The sequence below is a fragment of the Orcinus orca genome, chromosome 4 (genome assembly GCF_937001465.1).
Source record: "Orcinus orca chromosome 4, mOrcOrc1.1, whole genome shotgun sequence".
Lineage (NCBI taxonomy): Eukaryota > Metazoa > Chordata > Mammalia > Artiodactyla > Delphinidae > Orcinus > Orcinus orca.
In genome coordinates, this window is record NC_064562.1 from 80,980,292 (window position 1) to 80,999,221 (window position 18,930).

An 18,930-nucleotide genomic window follows, 5' to 3' on the forward strand; every position below is an offset into this window, starting at 1 on the left:
TTGCAGGGGGCTTCCCTGGTGGCGCAGTGCTTGAGAGTCCGCCTGCCGATTCAGGGGACGCGGGTTCGTGCCGCGGTCCGGGAAGATCCCACATGCCGCGGAGCGGCTGGGCCCGTGAGCCGTGGCCGCTGGGCCTGCGCGTCCGGAGCCTGTGCTCCGCAACGGGAGAGGCCACAACAGTGAGAGGCCCGCGTACCGCAAAAAAAAAACCCATAACGGAAAAGAATATGAAAAAGATTATGTATATGTATAACTGAATCACTTTGCTGTCCAGCATAAATTAACACAACATTGTAAATCAACTATACTTGAATAAAACAAATTTTTTAAATAATTTAAAAAATAATTGTGGAATGCCTCCCCTGCCATGACCAACACGGAGGCTTTGTACCGAGTCCTCTTCTTAGTGTTCGAATGACCCAGTCCGAGGCTGAAGAAGCCACCCTGGGTGCACATTGCCATTGACCGTGATGGTGTGCGCTCTGGTGGTGGTGTCTTACTTCCTCAACGCCGGAGGAACAATTTATGACGTTACTGTCGAACCTCGAGTGTTGGCTCTGTGACTGATGAGCACGGGCAGCAGAGGCCCACAGCTTTCTTGGCCTAGGGAGTAAATGGACGATATAGTATGAAGGACTCACATCCAGCTTTCTGTCTACAGTGGGAGGTTTGGGTTTCATAATCCTCGACTGATCCAAGGCACCAAACACTCCAAAACTAAATAGACTTCTTTTTTTTAATACTTTTTTTAAAATATAAATTTATTTACTTATTTATGATTTTTGGCTGCGTTGAGTCTTCATTGCTGCACGCGGGCTGTCTCTAATTGCGGCGAGCGGGGGCTACTCGTCTTTGCGGTGCTTGGGCTTCACATTGTGGTGGCTTCTCCTGTTGCGGAGCACGGGCTCTAGGCACACAGGCTTCAGTAGTTGTGGCACACGGGCTTCAGTAGTTGTGGCTCGTGGGCTCTAGAGCGCATGCTCAGTAGTTGTGGCGCACTGGCTCAGTTGCTCTGCAGCATGTGGGATCTTCCCGGCCCAGGGCTCGAACCCGTGTCCCCAGCATTGGCAGGTGGGTTCTTAACCACTGCACCACCAGGGAAGCCCCAGACTCCTTCTTGTATTCACTGGATTCATCTGTGTTCTGTTGAGTTTTCTCATGGCTAAGTATTCATGAGAATGAAACTGCCGGGCAATCTGATGGGTGAGAGTGCCTTTTGAGAATAAATCAATGGATACTGGATTTGCTCCTGTTAATGAAGTTTTAAAGGCTATACCAACACTCTGATTTGAAATGTGGAAAAGGATGAATGAAAAGCAACAGAAAAGAAGCATCTAGTGAAAACACAGGAAGCATATTAAAAGCTTGGACTAGAATGTCTTCTTGGTATCAAGGAGACAGGCTTACAACAGAATCTTTTCTGCTGGTCTATATTGACGTGCCGGTGATGTTACCTGGCATTTTCTTCTTCATGTTTCGTTTATTAAAGAAAATATACTCCATTTCTACAGCTATCATATTGAATAAAGTAATTATATTTTACAAACCCCTTAACATTTTCTGGGAGATGACATTTCTGACTTTCAGAAATTAATGTAAAATCAGGAAGGAAGATCCCATCAGGTGAGAGCCCTGGACAGCTGATTAGCTTTCCCGGTGGTGCTTTGCCTTTAAACAAAGTGTGCAATGGTACATTATTCCAGATACGTATGTAAGACTGTTTCCTGTACAATAAGATGTGCGAAACAAGCAGAAATAATTTTTCTAATTAAAAATAAAAATGATAGTAATCGTATGTGCCGTTTTTACCATGGAACATGTACAATGAATGTTTAAAAGATGGAGGAAGACAGATTTAGTTCATTCTCCTTTTCCTCAAATAGATTAAATCGACCTCCTTATCAGAGCGTATTAATAAGAAATCAGGAACTCAATGCCATACAGAGGACAGGACTGGCTGTTTGCTGAGGGGTTACTGCTGTCTGGGAACTCACTTGACCTGTGAGATACCTGAGCCCATCGGTGACGTAACTCCATAGGAGGAATCTGTCACACACACACTGTACTGACAAATACTGCATCTGAATGAAGGTACATCTATACCCTAAATCATTTAAAATTAGAATGAAAATAAATAACAACAGCAGCCGCAGCACCTCCCCTACAAAAGGATGAATTGCTTAAATTTCAGGTGGTTGAGTTAGTTGTGAATTGGGCACTTCTATTCTCAGGGTCCTTGCCCGGTTCTGAGGTTAATTAGATGGTACCTGTAGTTACAGAGACCATTTCTCCTTTAACAATACCACTCCAACTTTCATTTATCTTTTTCAGTTTCCCGCTCACTTGAAAATCTGTTGAGAAGAGATTATAGGCTTGATGGATTCGTTAAAAAAGGGAAAAAATAAGATAACAGCAGTCCTACTTCACGTTCAGCCCGTTGAAGAAAGAAGCATGAAAGCCCTAAGGTAGATTGTCTGAGCTCAAGCATTCAACGGGGATTCAAAGTACTTCTCAGTCAATCTATAGTCTCTACCAATCCTTGGCCTTTCGTGGAAGATGGGTAATGGCAATGGAAGCCAAGCATGTGTCCTCTCTATAGCCTCCCACCCCAATATTAACTTACTGTGACAACAGAAACTCAAGGGGAAACATTATCCAATAGAATTTGCCAAGTGTCAAAATGTGATAGAACTTTGTATCACTTACGTATTACCAAAATAATTCTGTACAATAAATCACCCTACAACTTAGTGGCTTAAAAGAGCAACCACGTTTGAGTTCTCAGCTGAGCAGGTCTGCTCACCTGCGCCTGCTCAGCTCATCCTGACCGGGCTCACCCATGCATCTGTGGTCAGCTGGTGGTTGGCCGGGGGCTGAGCCTCTGCTGGGCTGACTTGGCCCTAATCCACATGGTCTCTCATCCTCCGGCAGGCTGGTGCAGGCTATTGTGGATGTGCACACAATCTCTGAGGACAAGCTCTGAGCCCTAAGCTCGGAATTGACACACCACTGCTTCTGCTGCATCCCGCTGGCCAAAGTATAACAGGAGCACAGCCCAGATTCCAGGGATGGTGAACAGATTGTATTTCTTAACGGGAGTAGTTGCAGAGTCACATTGCAAAGGGTGAGGATACAAGGAGGGGTAAAACATTGGGGTCACATTTGCAATCAACCTACCACAGGCTGGAAACATGGTGGTGTGTGAAATGAGCGACAGCAATTGCGAAAAACGTTTCGTTGTTGAAATGGCTTTGAGACAGCGTAAATCATAGGATTTTCATCAAAATAGGAGCTAAAAAGGCTCAAAATTTTAATCAAGGACCATCTGAGAAGACGTCTACCACAACCACATCAGATCTTGCTCCCGACCCCCCATCCAGAGAGGTTTCCTCCCCACAAGGTCTCCTGATCTCAGTATTTTTCTAACACAATCAAGTTTTGACATAACTTGGGCAATTATTCTGTACCTGAGAAACACTCTTTTAGATACAACTCCACAAATTCATATTCAAAGTTGTATACATACAATTTACCTTGCAATTTATATTGCAACCATGGACGGCTGTATATGTGAAAGAACAAAGATGGACCGAGAATACGAAATGGTTACATTCAGATGATGAGATGGTTGTGTTTTTCTCATTTTTCAAAATGGTCTTTAAAGCTGGGGTTACGCTAACAATAAAAAAGGAGGAGACGTAAATAAGTTGAAAGCAAAGATTAACGAGCATTTATCTTTAATAGTCTACACATTGTACAACAGCAAAAACTCTGTATTGTCTTTTCATCTTATAATCCTTGAGGCTGACAATGAAATATTCAAATGCCAGGAAACACAAAAGCAGTTCAGAATTACACTTGAGGAAGAGTTATGTGACTCCACTATCATTACTTAATTCATGCAAAGTGCCTTAAATAAGTCGTTTTATCTTCATCTTGTGATTTTTTTATTTAGTAGAGCTCTATGAAGGTGTCTAATGATGACAAACCAGCAGGACCCATGTGCTGAAGCATATCTAACAATGCAATTACAGTAATTTGAAAAGAAATAACAAAAGAATAATCATGGTTATATATTCTCTGGGTGGTTTTGAATACAAATGCAAAAATGTGGGTAAATGTCACAATTAATGTATCTGAAGCCAAAAAAAGAAAAACGTGTCTCAGTAGGAAACAGTTTAGCTTAGAGCGTCAAATAATCAAGTTAACCTAATGTAACAGCAAAGGAAACATGTTTCATGTTTTGTTTTCCAGAGTTTAGCATAAAGCTTTTAATCAGAAGCTTAACAAAAGAATGCAGCACTGTCTGAATCAGAATAGTAGTTTTTGCTCTTAAAACTATTTTGTAGCTTGTGAGAGGTGAATTGATGATTCCATCCTATTCTTAGATCCCGCCCCTGCCTCGTACTTCCCCATCAAGACCAGAAATAACCACAGCAAGAACATTTTATATCCATGCCTTGCTGATTCTTTTTCAAAGTATTTTTGCTTACATTTTCTCATTTAACAGTCTTCCAACCCAGTGGATTAAATAGCACAGACATCAACATCCCCCATTTTACTAAGGAAGAACCCAAGACACAAGTAACTCCTTCAAGGACATGTAGTGGGTAAATGGCAGGACTGGTTAGGATCACCTTTATGAGCAGCAGGAAAGGAGGGCACTGGGAGATGACACCTACTACTAAGAAAAGATATATAATATTACACACTTGTTAGAAATCAAAACTACAAAAGCAAAAAGAAGATCATTTAAAATGCCCGTAATTCCCACTTAATGGAGAGAAAACACGTGTAGCACCTTGGAGTAACTCCTTCGGGATACAACAACGTTTGCTTCCTATTTCACCAAGCAAGTTGAAGCAATAAGAAGAGAACCTCTACATTCTCCCCCGCCATCTCCCAGCCCCACACGTGTGCCCACATGCTTTGCCTTCCCTGGTACAGAGGATGAACTGTCTGGTCCTAACGCCACTGTCTCCATTCTCCACTCCATCCAACTTCCTTTCACCAGCTCAAAGGTTCACTCTGAAATTCACTTCTTATCAATTGTTCCCCCTATTCCATCAGTAAGCAAACATACTGTAATCTCTCCCATCTGAAACAAAGAAACGAATAATGAACAAACCTGTGTTGCCCCGACATCCCTCTTTCACTTCGGCTCCATTTCTCTGCTCCCCTTTAGAGCATGTCGTCTTTAAAGAGTTATTTAACACTTGCTATTGCTCTATCTAGATGGAATTTGAATTTTTGAGGTGTTATTAATTTATGATCATGGACACAAATAAAGTATAGTTATTGTTTTAGGTGAAATTAGAGTGAAAAGTAGCATAGATAATATTCCCAGGTCATATGTTGAATTTTCAGGATCCACATTTATTAATGACTTTGACCTAAATGTAATTGTCGATTAACTCTGTTGGAGAGAATTGATGTTTGTATATTATTCAGTTTACTTCATCTAAAATAAACAAAATGTCTTTCTGGCAAAAAATAAAGTGTTATTTCGACTCTAGCTCCCGCTATCTCTTGAACACATTTTATATAAATTCTCTTCTATAACATTATTTTTAATGAATACCTAAGATTCCATTGTATAGATGGATATGATTGTTTATGCAGCATTGTCAAATATTTAGATGGCTTCCTTTTTTTTTTTCAGTCTTATGACGACTAGGTTAGGTTTATTTAAAGGTCTGAATCTGATTTCCAGTATGTAGCCACCAACCACATGCAGCTACTGGGCACTTAAAATGTGGTTAGTCAGAACTGAGATATATTGTAAGTATAAGATACCAGATTTCTGAGGCTTGGTATGTAAACTATCTTATTAACAATTTATTATATGTTGAAGTGATAATATTTTAGATATATTAGGTTAAATAACATTGTCAAAATTAATTTCACCTGGTTCTTTTTACTTTTTCGACGTGGCTACTAGCAAATTTAAAATGACATATGTGGCTACTAGCAAATTTAAAATGACATATGTGGCTACTAGCAAATTTAAAATTACGTATGTGGCTCACATTTGCATCTCTCATTATATTCCTACTGGACAGTGCTAGCCTAGACTCTTGAGGGTGGACACTGAAATTTCATTCATTATTCATTCCTTTGTGCTAACCAGCCATTCTTTCAGAAATCAATACAATCCAAGGCCCCTAGCCTTTCATCTGACAGTCTTTTTTTTTTAATTGGAGTATAATTGTTTTACAATGTTGTGTTAGTCTCTGCTGTACAACGAAGCGAATCAGCTATATGTATACATATACCCCCTCCCTCTCGGACCTCCCTCCACCCCCCATCCCACCCGTCTAGGTCATCACAGAGCACCAAGCTGAGCTCCCTGTGCTATACAGCAGGTTCCCACTAGCTAGCTATTTTACACGTGGTAGTGTATATATGTCAGTCCTAATCTCCCAATTCATCCCACTGTCATCTTACAGTCTTCATTTGTTTGATTTGATGCTTCTTCCAACTGACTTAGGGAAATAAGAATTTTTATGTTGTTATATACAAAAAGTAGCTTTTGCGTTTTACATGCCTATTCTAATACTGTTTGTGTCCTGTTGGCGTCTCCAGTCTACGGTCTTGTGGTCCTTTCTCAAAGAGGTAGATCCTGCTGTAAAATCATGCAAGAAGAGGTAGGTGCTCTATTGATCATCCCACTTGGAATGTGAGCCCTAGGCAGGCAGATGGGGAGACTCATATTCCTCATTCATGAAAATGCTCTCCTATCAGAGGTTTAAACATGCCCCCTGGCCATGATCAAGGTTAAAGAAACAGGCATCTCTTTATTTTTTTTATTTTTATTTTATTTTTGTCTGCGTTGGGTCTTCGTTGCTGCGAACGGGCTTTCTCTAGTTGCGGTGCGCGGGGGCTACTCTTCGTTGTGGTGCGCGGGCTTCTCATTGCGGTGGCTTCTCTTGTTGCGGAGCACGGGCTCTAAGGCACGCGGGCTTCAGTAGTTGTGGCTCGTGAACTCTAGAGCGCAGGCTCAGTAGTTGTGGAGCATGGGTTTAGTTGCTCTGCTGCATGTGGGATCTTCCCGGACCAGGGCTCGAACCCGCGTCCCCTTCATTGCCAGGCAGATTCTTAACCACTGCGCCACCAGGGAAGCCCCAAGTGTCTCTTTAAAGGAGTCAGAGCTGAATACGAATAAGCTGAGATTTACAGGCTGACCCATATGGTTCATATTATGTATTTACCCACTTTCAGCTTCCATTTCCTTTTCTCCTTATTCGTACTAAAACAAAGTTATAAAAATAAAATTAAATGATGGATATAGATATATTGATACATATTTGATATATACTGATATATATTCAGATACATATATGAAATAAATATATATAGCTATATAGCTGACATAAATGAAATGGTTTATATTTATCTATAAATATGTACATATCAATAGATAGAGATATATAAATTGATATCTATTAGGTACAGATATCAATAAGTAGACATCAGTTTATATATCTCATAGGTACAGTTCTCAGCCCACAGCAGATTCTCCACAAATGCTAGCCCATCACAGGCACACATGCACGCACTCCTGATCACTGGCCTTTTTTTCACACTTAAGAAAGTAAGAACCAGCTGATTTAAATTATAATCCTCTGCCAGTGCTCACGCCTGAAGAACTGGTACTTGCAGACCCTGGGAAGCCTTCTCAGCCGGCTGGGAGACAGAAACAGTAGTGTGAGGCTTTCCCAGGCACTTGGCTTGCGTCAGGCAGATGCCCACAAACCTTTCATTCATAGAGTACCCAAGGTCAGGCTGCGGCAGCAGAGCAAACTGGAGATAACTGGGTCTTTCATGTACTTAGACACTGAATAGAATTTCTGGGGTTCTTTTCCCCTCTCTGGGAAGGCTGCTCTTTGCAGCAATAAATAAAATTTGTAAATGTGGACATGAATTTAGAAAATATGTGGATAGTACCCAGGTTTCATCAATGGATACCAAAATTGGCCTCACGGACTCTATGGTTTAGAAATGATGTTACTCGTGAGGCATCCAAGCACGGCAGCTAGGACGCCCGATTTTCTCAGAGTGACTGTCACCTCCATTTCAAATATCTATCCCAGATCATAGTAGTGGCTACCAGAGTATCCTCTGGTGGGGCATGGGGTGGAGAGCCAACTGGGTAAAGGGAATCACTATATGGTGACGGATGGAAACTAAATTTTCGGTGGTGAGCACACTGTAGGGCATACAGAAGTAGAAATATAATGCTGTACACATGAAACTCATATAATGTTATAAACCAATGTCACCTCAATAAAAAATAAATCTAAACACACACACACACACACACACACACAAATACTTGGTCCTGTCAGACCCCCTATTTCAAATATTCTGTGAGGCTGTGTGTCAATCAGGCTGTGTCCTGGTTTGGGTCTTTGAAAATACGGTCACCAGTTAGAGACAGAGGAGAAAGTAGGACATCCTTTTCTTCTCAGACTTAAAAGAAAATTATTTATTACACAAACAACATCCTAGCAAGCAACGTGACCAGAAATTTTACTGAAAGAAAAATTCACCCCTGAACCAAACATACCAAGAAATCAAAATATTTTCTTTTTTGGATGTGCCCTTCGCCATCCCTAATTTGTGAAATATTTGTGATCCAGCATTAAACAAACAAAACAAAACAAAAAACCAGGCAATGCCAAGGCTATGTGAGTTCCCAGACCTGCACTCTCCCACCCTCTTGGCTGGCTCTTCTACCAGATATATAGATGCAAACCATGGGATGCTGTCTCTTCCTCCCCAGCCCACCTGCAGATGGTCCAAATGAACCCCCCCAACTCTCCATCAATCAATGTTTCAAAACATCACCTACTGCGTGTTCAGCGCTCTTCTAGACACAAAGGCGGGTGTAGGAAAGAAATAGAGAGCCTGGTCCTAACTCTCCAGGGGCATTGCCATGGCAACAGGAAGGGGGTGGTAGAGCGGTGGAAAAGGGCACAGTTTCAGTGAGAGGCCAGGGCCCAACTGGGGTGCTTGCCCCATTTCGTGTGTACAGGATGCAGCTGCCTTCTTTGTTCTTTGTGAATGAAGCCACCGATTGTAGTTTCTGGGGCAGTTTCCCAAAAGTGTGTCATGAGAAAGAGGCAAGATGTTAATGTGCTGAGCGGAAAAAAACAATTCCACGGCCAGATGAGTTGGGACACGAGAGTTAAAGAAAAACAAACAGGTCTCTTTCTGTGGAAGATCTCAGGGCATTTTCTCTCCTGAGGGGCAGCGTGAATCTCAACGAGGGCACTGAAGCTCGCTGCGTTTCCCAAGCTTGCGTGGACACAGAGGAGAACATCTTCAGGAAGCAGCATCTAAGGAATTCATTTTGGGAACTGCAGCTGCAGAACATTCACTCTCATGCCTGCCGAAGACCGTATACCAGATTCTCCCAGGTATTTCTAGGTCAGAGGAAGCCATTCTCTTGCCTTCCTTCCCATGCCTGGAAAATGGTGGAATTGAAGGGAAATAAGATGTTAGGCCAGAGAACACCCGTGCAGAGAGGCCCAGGAAGGACTGAGAAGGAAAAGGATGCAATAAGAGATGCCACTTATGGAGCACTTTCTCTGTGTCCTGCACTGTCGTCGCAAAGGAGTTACGGGGTCACAGCTACTGTTATAACCAAGACTGACGGTAGCCCCCAAGCAGAAGGTTCCATGGCCGCCTTCCTGAGGTGTCATAGAAATGCCAGCCTTTCCCCCATTGCCTTCTCTTTCCGAATACCCTCTTCGCAGTGTCGATGGGGGCCTGGGGAATGAGGTCACAGAAGGCTCTGTGGTTCACCCTTCTAAGATGACTTAGGCTGTTCTCTTCCCTCCAAGCTTCCTCCTGTATCTCCTGAGGTCACTCCATTCTTCTTCCCTCTAGTCCAATGGTTCCCAACCTTGGCTGCACGTTAGAATCAGCTGAAGTTGTTTAAAAAAAATTCCAGGGGCCAAGCCTCAACCCAGACAAATGAAGTCAGAATCTCTGGGCCGGGGGGGGACAAGGCGGGGCTGGAGAGACTCAGGCATCAGTAATTTTCACTTTTTTTTTTTTTTTTTTTTTTGCGGTACGCGGGCCTCTCACTGTTGTGGCCTCTCCCGTTGCGGAGCACAGGCTCCGGACGCGCAGGCTCAGCGGCCATGGCTCACGGGCCCAGCCGCTCCGCAGCACGTGGGATCCTCCCGAACCAGGGCACGAACCCGTGCCCCCTGCATCGGCAGGCGGACTCCCAACCACTGCGCCACCAGGGAAGCCCAGGCATCAGTAATTTTAACAGCTCCTCAGGTGATTCCAATTTGCAACCAATGTAAAGAACCACTGACATAGTCCAAGGACAGAATTCTATCTTTTAGCAATCCTGTCTCTCAGGAAGCAGATTCCTTTTCATCTGGAACCCAGCAAATCCTTTATTTGGAGCCCCAAGTGTTCTCTCCAGGGTACCTAAATCCTAGTTTACTGGTGTCTCTCAATTATGACCAAAGAATTTTCTGGAACTATCATGTTCTCTGCTCTGGGGCTCCAGCTTTACTTTAGTTCCTCTGACATCTCTACAGTTCAATCACTACATTAGCGGGCATAGTTAGGCAGGCAGAGCGCCGTGCCTGCTTCTAAGAGCTTTGCCGCGCAATGATTCTTGCCAATTCCCGAGTTCTATTACTAACCCCAATTTCACCATCTTGGTACCATCAACCCACATTCCTGCTAGGAGTGACACCCCCAGACACTCATCTCCACCATTTCTCTTCTCAGAGAAGCCTAAGTGCAGAACATTAGCTCCTCTGTAAGAATTTAGTCTGTGATTAGAAGGCTGCAGTAGGCTGCCCCCTGGAATTTTGGGAAATGAATAGAAAATGTCACCTTACCTAAAACGGAAAGTAATGGAATCAATATAAAACAGATAAAGCAGCCTTTCTGATCTCATCTAAATAACCTACTTTAAAAGATAGATTTGTAAGGTCAGTACAAATGAGAGTCAACCCAAGTAAAAAAATCAGATGATTAAAGTGTAACTTTAAGTCTGGGATGGATTTAACACAAAAACAAAAAATTCTAAAACAGTATTCTTTAAGTGGAGAAGACAAGACAATTTGGGGTATAGAAAAAAAAATTACTATTTCAATTTAGATTCAATTTAATTTAGAGGAATAAATAAATCTCCATTTTAATATACAAATTGGTAGTAGTACATGTATATACTTTATAAATAAATAAACATATATAGAGTTTGCACTCAAAAAGTTTTAATCATAGGGGTGCACAATAAAAAACGTTTGGATATTACTGTTTTAAATAATTACATTATAAAATCTCAATATACATAGAAAGCTAGTGTTCAGCTTGGAATGAGAAGAAGATGGTGAAAACAACAAAAGTTGGTCAGTATTTATCCAGCACCGCTGAGAAACCATGCCCTGCCTGGAAGAATGCCTATCAGACACTTATCAAAGTTGTCCAGCTATTATGGCTTACATGTCAATTCCTTAGAGCCAGTCCCCTGTACCTGCAGCGGTACTCACAAGGCAACCTTCTGGTAGTAATCTGACTTCTCATGTAGATCATGTATAAACCAGCCAACTCCTGATTCCAGGTCTGTCTGGAGGCATTGTAAATTTGTAAAATAACTCCTGACTTACCAGGTGGTTTGCTGGTTTGGGCTAGTAAGTTGGGTAGTTGTAAGTCAAGTCTCCTGAGGCTGATCACCTCTGAGGGAACATGAGACCCTGGACATCTCTGAAGTTCTTTCCTGAGCACCATCTTGACGCACCACTTGACACGTATGGAACTTGATTTGTCTGAATTCCAGACACATCAGGTTTTCCTAGTCCACTTACGTTTTTAGGAAAGGAAAATAGGTCTCATTGTTAGGAGCCTAGTAGTGGAACCACAGACACTGCAGGACACACAAAATGAAGTATCGGTGGAAACAATCCAAATGTCCATCATCTGAAAAATGGATAAATAAGATATGGCATATCAATACATGGGACTATGCACCACTATATATAAAATAAACAAGAAGGATTTACTGTAGAGCATAGGGAACGGTATTCAACATCTTGTAATAACCTATAATGGAAAAGAATCAGAAAAAATATATATGTATAACTGAATCACTTTGCTGTACACCTGCAACTAACACAATATTGTAAATCAACTATACTTCAATTAAAAAATACAATGCATTATTTGGTCATCAAAAGAAATAAAGTTCTGACATATGTTACAACACGGATGAACCTTGAAGACGTCATAAGTGAAGAAGCTAGTCACAAAAGACCACATATTATATGATTTCATAAGTATGAAATGTCCAGAACGGAAACCTATAGAGGCAGAAAGTGGATCAGTGGTTGCCATGGCTGAGAGAAGAAGATTCTGGTGAGGAAGGGGGATGAGAACTAAGGAATACGGGGCTTCGTGCTGGGGTGATGAAAATGTTCTAAAATTAACTGTGGTGATGTCTGCACGTATCTGTAAACATACTAACAACCATCGAGTTGTACACTTTTTTTTTGTAACATCTTTATTGGCGTATAATTGCTTTCACTTTGTTATAAAGCAGAAACTAACACACCATTGAGTTGTATACTTTAAATGGATGAAGGTATATGGTATATAAACTGCATCTCAGCTCTTTAAAAAAAAAATGAAGCATAAGATGAAGAGGTGATCAACAGTTCCTATGGGTCTCCTCACTGGGACTTTTTATTTCCCCCTGGTCACTGTTTTGCTTCCTGGAATTACTCTCTATGTACAAAGAAGAAAATCTGAAGGCTCATGAGATTAAGAGTCCCCATAAAGGTCTGTGGGGCTGACAGCCCACACCTCAGTTCATGGTAGAAAAGGGAGCTGGGGGCAGAGGAATTGTGATCCCTACCTCATACCTCTCTGTAATCCCCATAACCCCAATATGACAGATATTTCACAATCAGAAGAAACTCAGAAAATTCCAGCAAAGCTGATAATCTGGATTTTTGAAATATCCACCCAATCTGCATAAGAAGATTTAGAATCATAGAATTTCAGACCTGGAAGAGCTCACAGAATTCAAAGATTTAAGTTAACCCTTTTATTGTATAGGCAATTTGACAAGCTCCCCTCCCCACAGGATATGGGGTAAAACTTCCTCTGTCTTCTCACCCCCAAACCTGCCCACAGAGAGTCCATTACCCACCTTCCCAGGGTCCTTTGCTTTGTCTTACTCTCTTCTCTCCTCTCCCCGCAAACACCTCCCAGTTCAGAAAGTTTGAAATTGCCTTCCTATGTGGCAGGAAATTGAATTGGTCATAGCCTACATTCTCCTAGCTCTGTAGTTATAGGAAAAAAAAATATATATATATACGCTCAGTCCTCCACGCCCCGGTACTGAATAATTAAAGACTTTTGGAATTGGGGAAAATATGTTATTTTTTTCTCTCAAGGGCCTGGCTCTTGCAATTCAATGTGTGACTTTCCCAAATCAGGCATTAAGAGTCTATTTTGGCCATCAGATCCTCAACTTTGGGGGATTCCCTGGTGGTCCAGTGGTTAAGACTCCGTGCTCCCAATCAGGGGACCGGGTTTGATCCCTGGTCAGGGAACTAGATCCTGCTTGCTGTAACTAAAAGCCCACATGCCTCAACTAAAGATCGCACGTGCCGCTACTAAGACCCAGCGCCGCCAAATAAATAAATAAATATTTTTAAAAAAAATCCTTAACTTAATCTCCTTATTTCTCTGTGCTTTCCAAATAAAAAATCCTGACCCTCTCTGAGGGAATGTGCCTCTGGTTGAATATCTGGAAATATACCAAATGTACCCAAAAAATGTATCCCCAAAAAAGCACAGTTTCATTTATACAGCTATAAACAGCCCATAGAATGTATATATATGTATAACTGAATCACTTCAGTGTGTACAGCAGAAATTAACACAACATTGTAAATCAACTCTACTTGAATAAAATAAACTTAGAAAACAAAGAAACAAAATAACCCAAGTTTTTGCGTCGAACGTTTGAGTCTATGGCTTTAACCAGCCCTTGGTCTTCAGTGCTCCTTCGACGGCAATGGACCAACTTCACCACCACCAATTCTTCAGTCTTCCCATAAACTCCTAGGTGGTACCTCCTCCTCCTTTCTCCCTCCCCTTTCCTTTTCTCCATACGGATGGGCAATGGTCTTCCAAAACCATCTTCCAGTGGGTTGCCAATAGTAGAATAGAATAGTCACATGGCCCCAGAGTCCGGAGTCACAGCCTAAAACGAGTCTATAAATGCTTTGAAATTGCTTGTTTTTGTCTTCAAGATTCATACACATGCTCCATGCTCCTCCAAAACTTACCGCTATTTCTTTTAGATATTAAAAATACGTTTTAAATGACATATTGAAAACACTTAGTTTATTCTCTTAATCTCCAAATAAAATTGACCCTCCATTATAAAGCACTACTTTGATCCTGTCACTTCTCATAGACCCTGGCACATTGCTGAGTGCCCCCAGTGATGGACACAAATTTTTGAAAATGGGTAGATGGTTCGCCAATACTAAATCTGTGTTGCCACCGGGTATTTCAAGCCACAATAGCACTGAGCATATCAGGGAGTTGAGAAAACATTTGTGAAAGAAATTAATGTGGAAGAGAAAATAAAGAACCAGCCACTTTGGGCAGGGCTGAAGACCTCTTCGGAAAATGGTAAAGGGTAAAAATTGTTTCGCTCGTTGTTCAGAATCAACACCAGCCTTTCATCATTTACTGCAGGCACATATAATGTTTGCATCTTTGTAGCATATAATGGAACAATACTTGGGGGATGGTAAGCCACCATATTAACCTTTGGGTGTCTCCAGTTCCAAATCATTCTAGAACATTCAGAGCAGGAATCATTTCATGTCTAGAGTTTCGGATCATAGATTTTCTCAGAACAGTAGAGAAGATAGCCCTTCTCACGTGGCAGTAAGGCCACAGACCTGGCTGTTCTAAGGCAGGAATAGCCTGCCCCTGCCAATTGGAAGAACTGCGGGGAAGAAAAGGGAGGAAAGGGTTGAGGAGGAAGGAAGATAAAAGGATGCTTGCCCTCTCCATCTTCGAACCCTTTCCCTAAGTGGGGGCATTGTATTTGTTTTCTATGCTGGGTAACAAATTACCACAAACTTAGTGGCTTAAAACAATATAAATGTATTATCTTAGTTTCCATGGGTCAGGAGCCCAGCATGTTTTAGCCAGTCCTCAGCTCAGGGTCTCATGGGGCAGAAGTCAAGGTGTCAGCTGGCTGTATTTCTACCTGGAGGATCAACTAGGGAAAAATCTGCTTCAAAGCTCATTCCAGTTGTTAGTAGAATTCCTTTCCTTGCATCTGTAGGACTGGGGTCCCGTTGTCTTGCTAGCTGTCACCCAGGCATGACTCTCAGCAACTAAATGCTGCCCTTGGCTCCTTGCCATGTGTCTCATGCTTCCAATCTCTCTGACTCCTCTGTCTCCGACCTCCAGATCTAGTTAAAGGGCTCATGTGAGTAGCTCTGGCTCACCTGGGTAGTCTCCCTCTCTTAAGGTCAATAAATCTGCAAAATCCCCTCCGCAGCAGCACCTAGGTTAGTGCTTTATTGAATACTAGGAGGGTGAGTACACCAAAGGCTGGGAATCCTGGGGTCCTCTTAGAGTTCTTCCCACCCCGGGGCAGAACCCCAAATATGAATGAGGAAGACTGAAAACATCTGGGCTAGCGCACACTTCCCCTGGCACCCCGTGGGAGGAGTTTCAAGCTTCTGGGAAAGGTCCACACCTGATGCTGTCACTTCTAATATGACAAGGGCAGTGATGGGCGTTACGGAAGAGGGGATAATCGAGTGAGCCTGAGGCAGCACTTCTGGCTCCCCAAGTCCTCCCCATGGTAAGCAGGTGACCAGAAGTGCCCAGGCCTATGGTGAAGGGGAGACAAGGAACACGTTCCAGGAGTCAGGCCCTTTTGCACACCAGGCTGCAGGCAGGCATGGCCTGAGCTCCTGGACCAAGTCTCCGTGGCTGGAAGACTGTGAAGCTGCCTGCCCCAATGCCTCTGGTGGCCTCTGCTCTGTGAGCATCACGCCCACCTGCTGGGCCCAGCACCCAGGGAGCAGGGCCATCACCCCCCGACACACACAAAACAGATGAGCTGCTGTGAAGTTTGGGGTGGACTGCAGGGCAGCACTGAAAGGCTTTGGGCAGGGTCTCAGCTCCGGGGCCAGGGTAGGGGCGTTAATCAACAGACATTTACTTCTCACGGCTCTGGAGGCTGGGAGTCCACGATCAAGGTCCTGGCCCATTTGGTTCCTATCTGAAGGAGCATCGAGGGCTGGGGACCTGGCCTGAGGACAAAGCTTCAGGAGTGGAGTAGGTGGAGACTTGGAGATCAAAGGCCCCAAATGAGAGCTGTGGCGGGAACCCAAACAGTCTCTGAAGCTGTCCAGTCCCGTTACCCTCAAAACAGGATCCAGAGAATTCCACAGGGATCCAAAGGCCCGGGCTCCTCTTCACTGCTCTGAATCAGGTGAACCGTCTTCCCCATTCCAGCAGTGTCTTCCTGGAGAAGAGAGGGGGTTAGAAGCCTGAGCGAGCATCCCAAAGACACTGGGTCCTCATTATCCTGGGACAGAGGGGGATTCCCAGGCACGGGACTTTGAGTTTTAAAACTGGGAAAATCCTGGTGAACCAGGACAGCTGGCACCCTAGTCTGAAGAGATGGTCTAACTGATTAAATCGAGCTAAGATTTCGATTCAGTTGCACCAAATGGATTCACACGCACGCACGCATGCACGCACACACACGCACAGCCCACCTCAGAAAAATCACATCAGTATAGAGATCTAACCAGCTGCATTTTCTTTACTCACCTAAAGTGTAGCGCTAGTAGATTTCCAATCCTGCTTTACCATTTTTCTAAGTGCTTGCGCCCATGCTCTCCTGCTTCATCCTCACATCAGCCCTGCAATACAGACAGAAAGGGCCTTTGGAGACCATATGAAAGGTGAGGTTAAGAGACGTGACTGGAAGCACACAACCAGTGAGTGCGCGGCGGGGTCAGCCCTGGAACCAGATCCTCTGACTCCCAGTTTTCAGCACACGATGACTCTTCGGAATCTACAAATTTGCCACTTATCTTTTTCAGGGATTTGCTTAAATTTCATTAATAAATTAAACCCTGCATATTCATGAATGTAAATTACTATTCACTGAGTGTCCATTCACGGTATGGCCAGGATAAGACCACAGGAAGGCATGGTCACGGCTGAACAGCAGCCCCCTGCAGTGCGGCTCACCTGCCCTCCTTTTGTGGATGACAATAGGAAAGGCAGAACAAAGAACAGGTCCAGCCAGAGCGCTATCTCTGTGTAATGCTTCCCCCTTGTGGCCAACCTGCTGCTTTGGACAGGAAGTCAAGAATTCTCCAAAGGTCTTGGTGATTACTTACCCACTCAGGTAAGGAGCATGGGTCTGGGTCTGGGTCTGGGTGGGCTGCCCCAGACCCCTGCCCAAAGATTTCACATGAAATTTGTACCCTGTGGATAAGGGAGGTGGAGGTTTGCCCACGAGAAATCTGGGTGTCCAAAGATTAAAACGCACAAAATGAAGTCTCTGACCTCTAAATTCCAGCCAGGAACTTTATCGTTGCTCGTGCGCTGACTTTCTAAGACACAGCAGTGCTTGGCTGCCAACAAAGGCTCATCGCATCTCAAGGATGTCAGTAGGTTGTAAGCAACAGCTGATGTCAAAGGATGGCTGGTGTGGAGAATTCGTTGGTGGTTAACCACCCTATAACCTTCATCAGACCTGCCATCAAACCCTCCTTGATGTTCTTATTCTTTCATGATGTATATATTTCTTCAATTTTATATAAACTTGAATAAAAGCATTTTTACAAACTGCTATTTTTACTTACAGAGAGAGAGGGCTTTAAGTCCAGTCCCCTAGGACCCCTTGCCATCTCTAAGCCCCTCTTGTTCATTATCCTGGGGCCATCACAGACTACAGGCTCATAAGAGCTGCCACAATCTCACTTACCCAAGGTGACTCAATTCAGGAACCTAGGGCATGATGAATAAGGGGGCATGTTTAGCTTGGTATAATGGAGCCTTGTTCTACACAGGTTCCAATAAAAGCAGAACCAGCCTAAGATGGAAGAGAGTGTCTGATGGTAGAAAAATGGGCAGGAAAATGGTGGAGGGAGAGGCAGAGGAATTAGCGGAAAATTCCTGGATTATTTTTCTGAAATCAGAAGCTTTGAGAAGATAGCGTAATGGAAACTGATGGGTTAAAAAAGGTTTCAGCTGAACTTGTCTCGCACTGGGTTTATATTTGTTGGTCCAGTGTAAGGCTAGGGATGGGATGCAGAGAGGGGTTGAAGTTGACATGGCAAAAACATTCCCATTGGGCTTCCCCGGTGGCGCAGTGGTTGAGAGTCCACCTGCCGATGCAGGGGACACGGGTTCGTGCCCCGGTCCAGGAAGATCCCACATGCCGCGGAGCGGTTGGGCCTGTAAGCCATGGCCGCTGAGCCTGCGCATCCGGAGCCTGTGCTCCGCAACGGGAGAGGCCACAACAGTGAGAGGCCCACGTACCGCAAAAAAAAAAAAAAAAAAAAAAAAAAAAAATCCCATTTATGTCGTTGATAGAAAACTCACCTTTCCTTGTCCCTCCAAGACAAGGTTGGAGCCCCCTTTTACGTATATTCATAATGCCCTATCTTTCTACTTGCAGCTCTGATCAGAAGTCTTATGAAGTATCTATTTGGGTACTTATTTTGCTAAGTCTTTCCCCACCACTGAACTGTAAATGAGGACAGGAAGATCGACAAATACTTCTGAGTTAATGAGTAAATGAATGAAGGATTGTGTCATCGAATGAATATGTGCTAAGTGCTGCGCCAGGCACTGGGAGAACAGGAAGGAAAAAGACAGAGGGGG

The 18,930-nt window shown here is 43.4% G+C and overlaps 1 pseudogene; it reads left to right on the plus strand.

The window, feature by feature from the left end:
- Positions 1-367: 367 nt before the first annotated feature.
- On the plus strand, positions 368-1,220 carry LOC101288050 (oligosaccharyltransferase complex subunit OSTC-like; annotated as a pseudogene).
- The last annotated feature ends 17,710 nt before the right edge of the window (positions 1,221-18,930 follow it).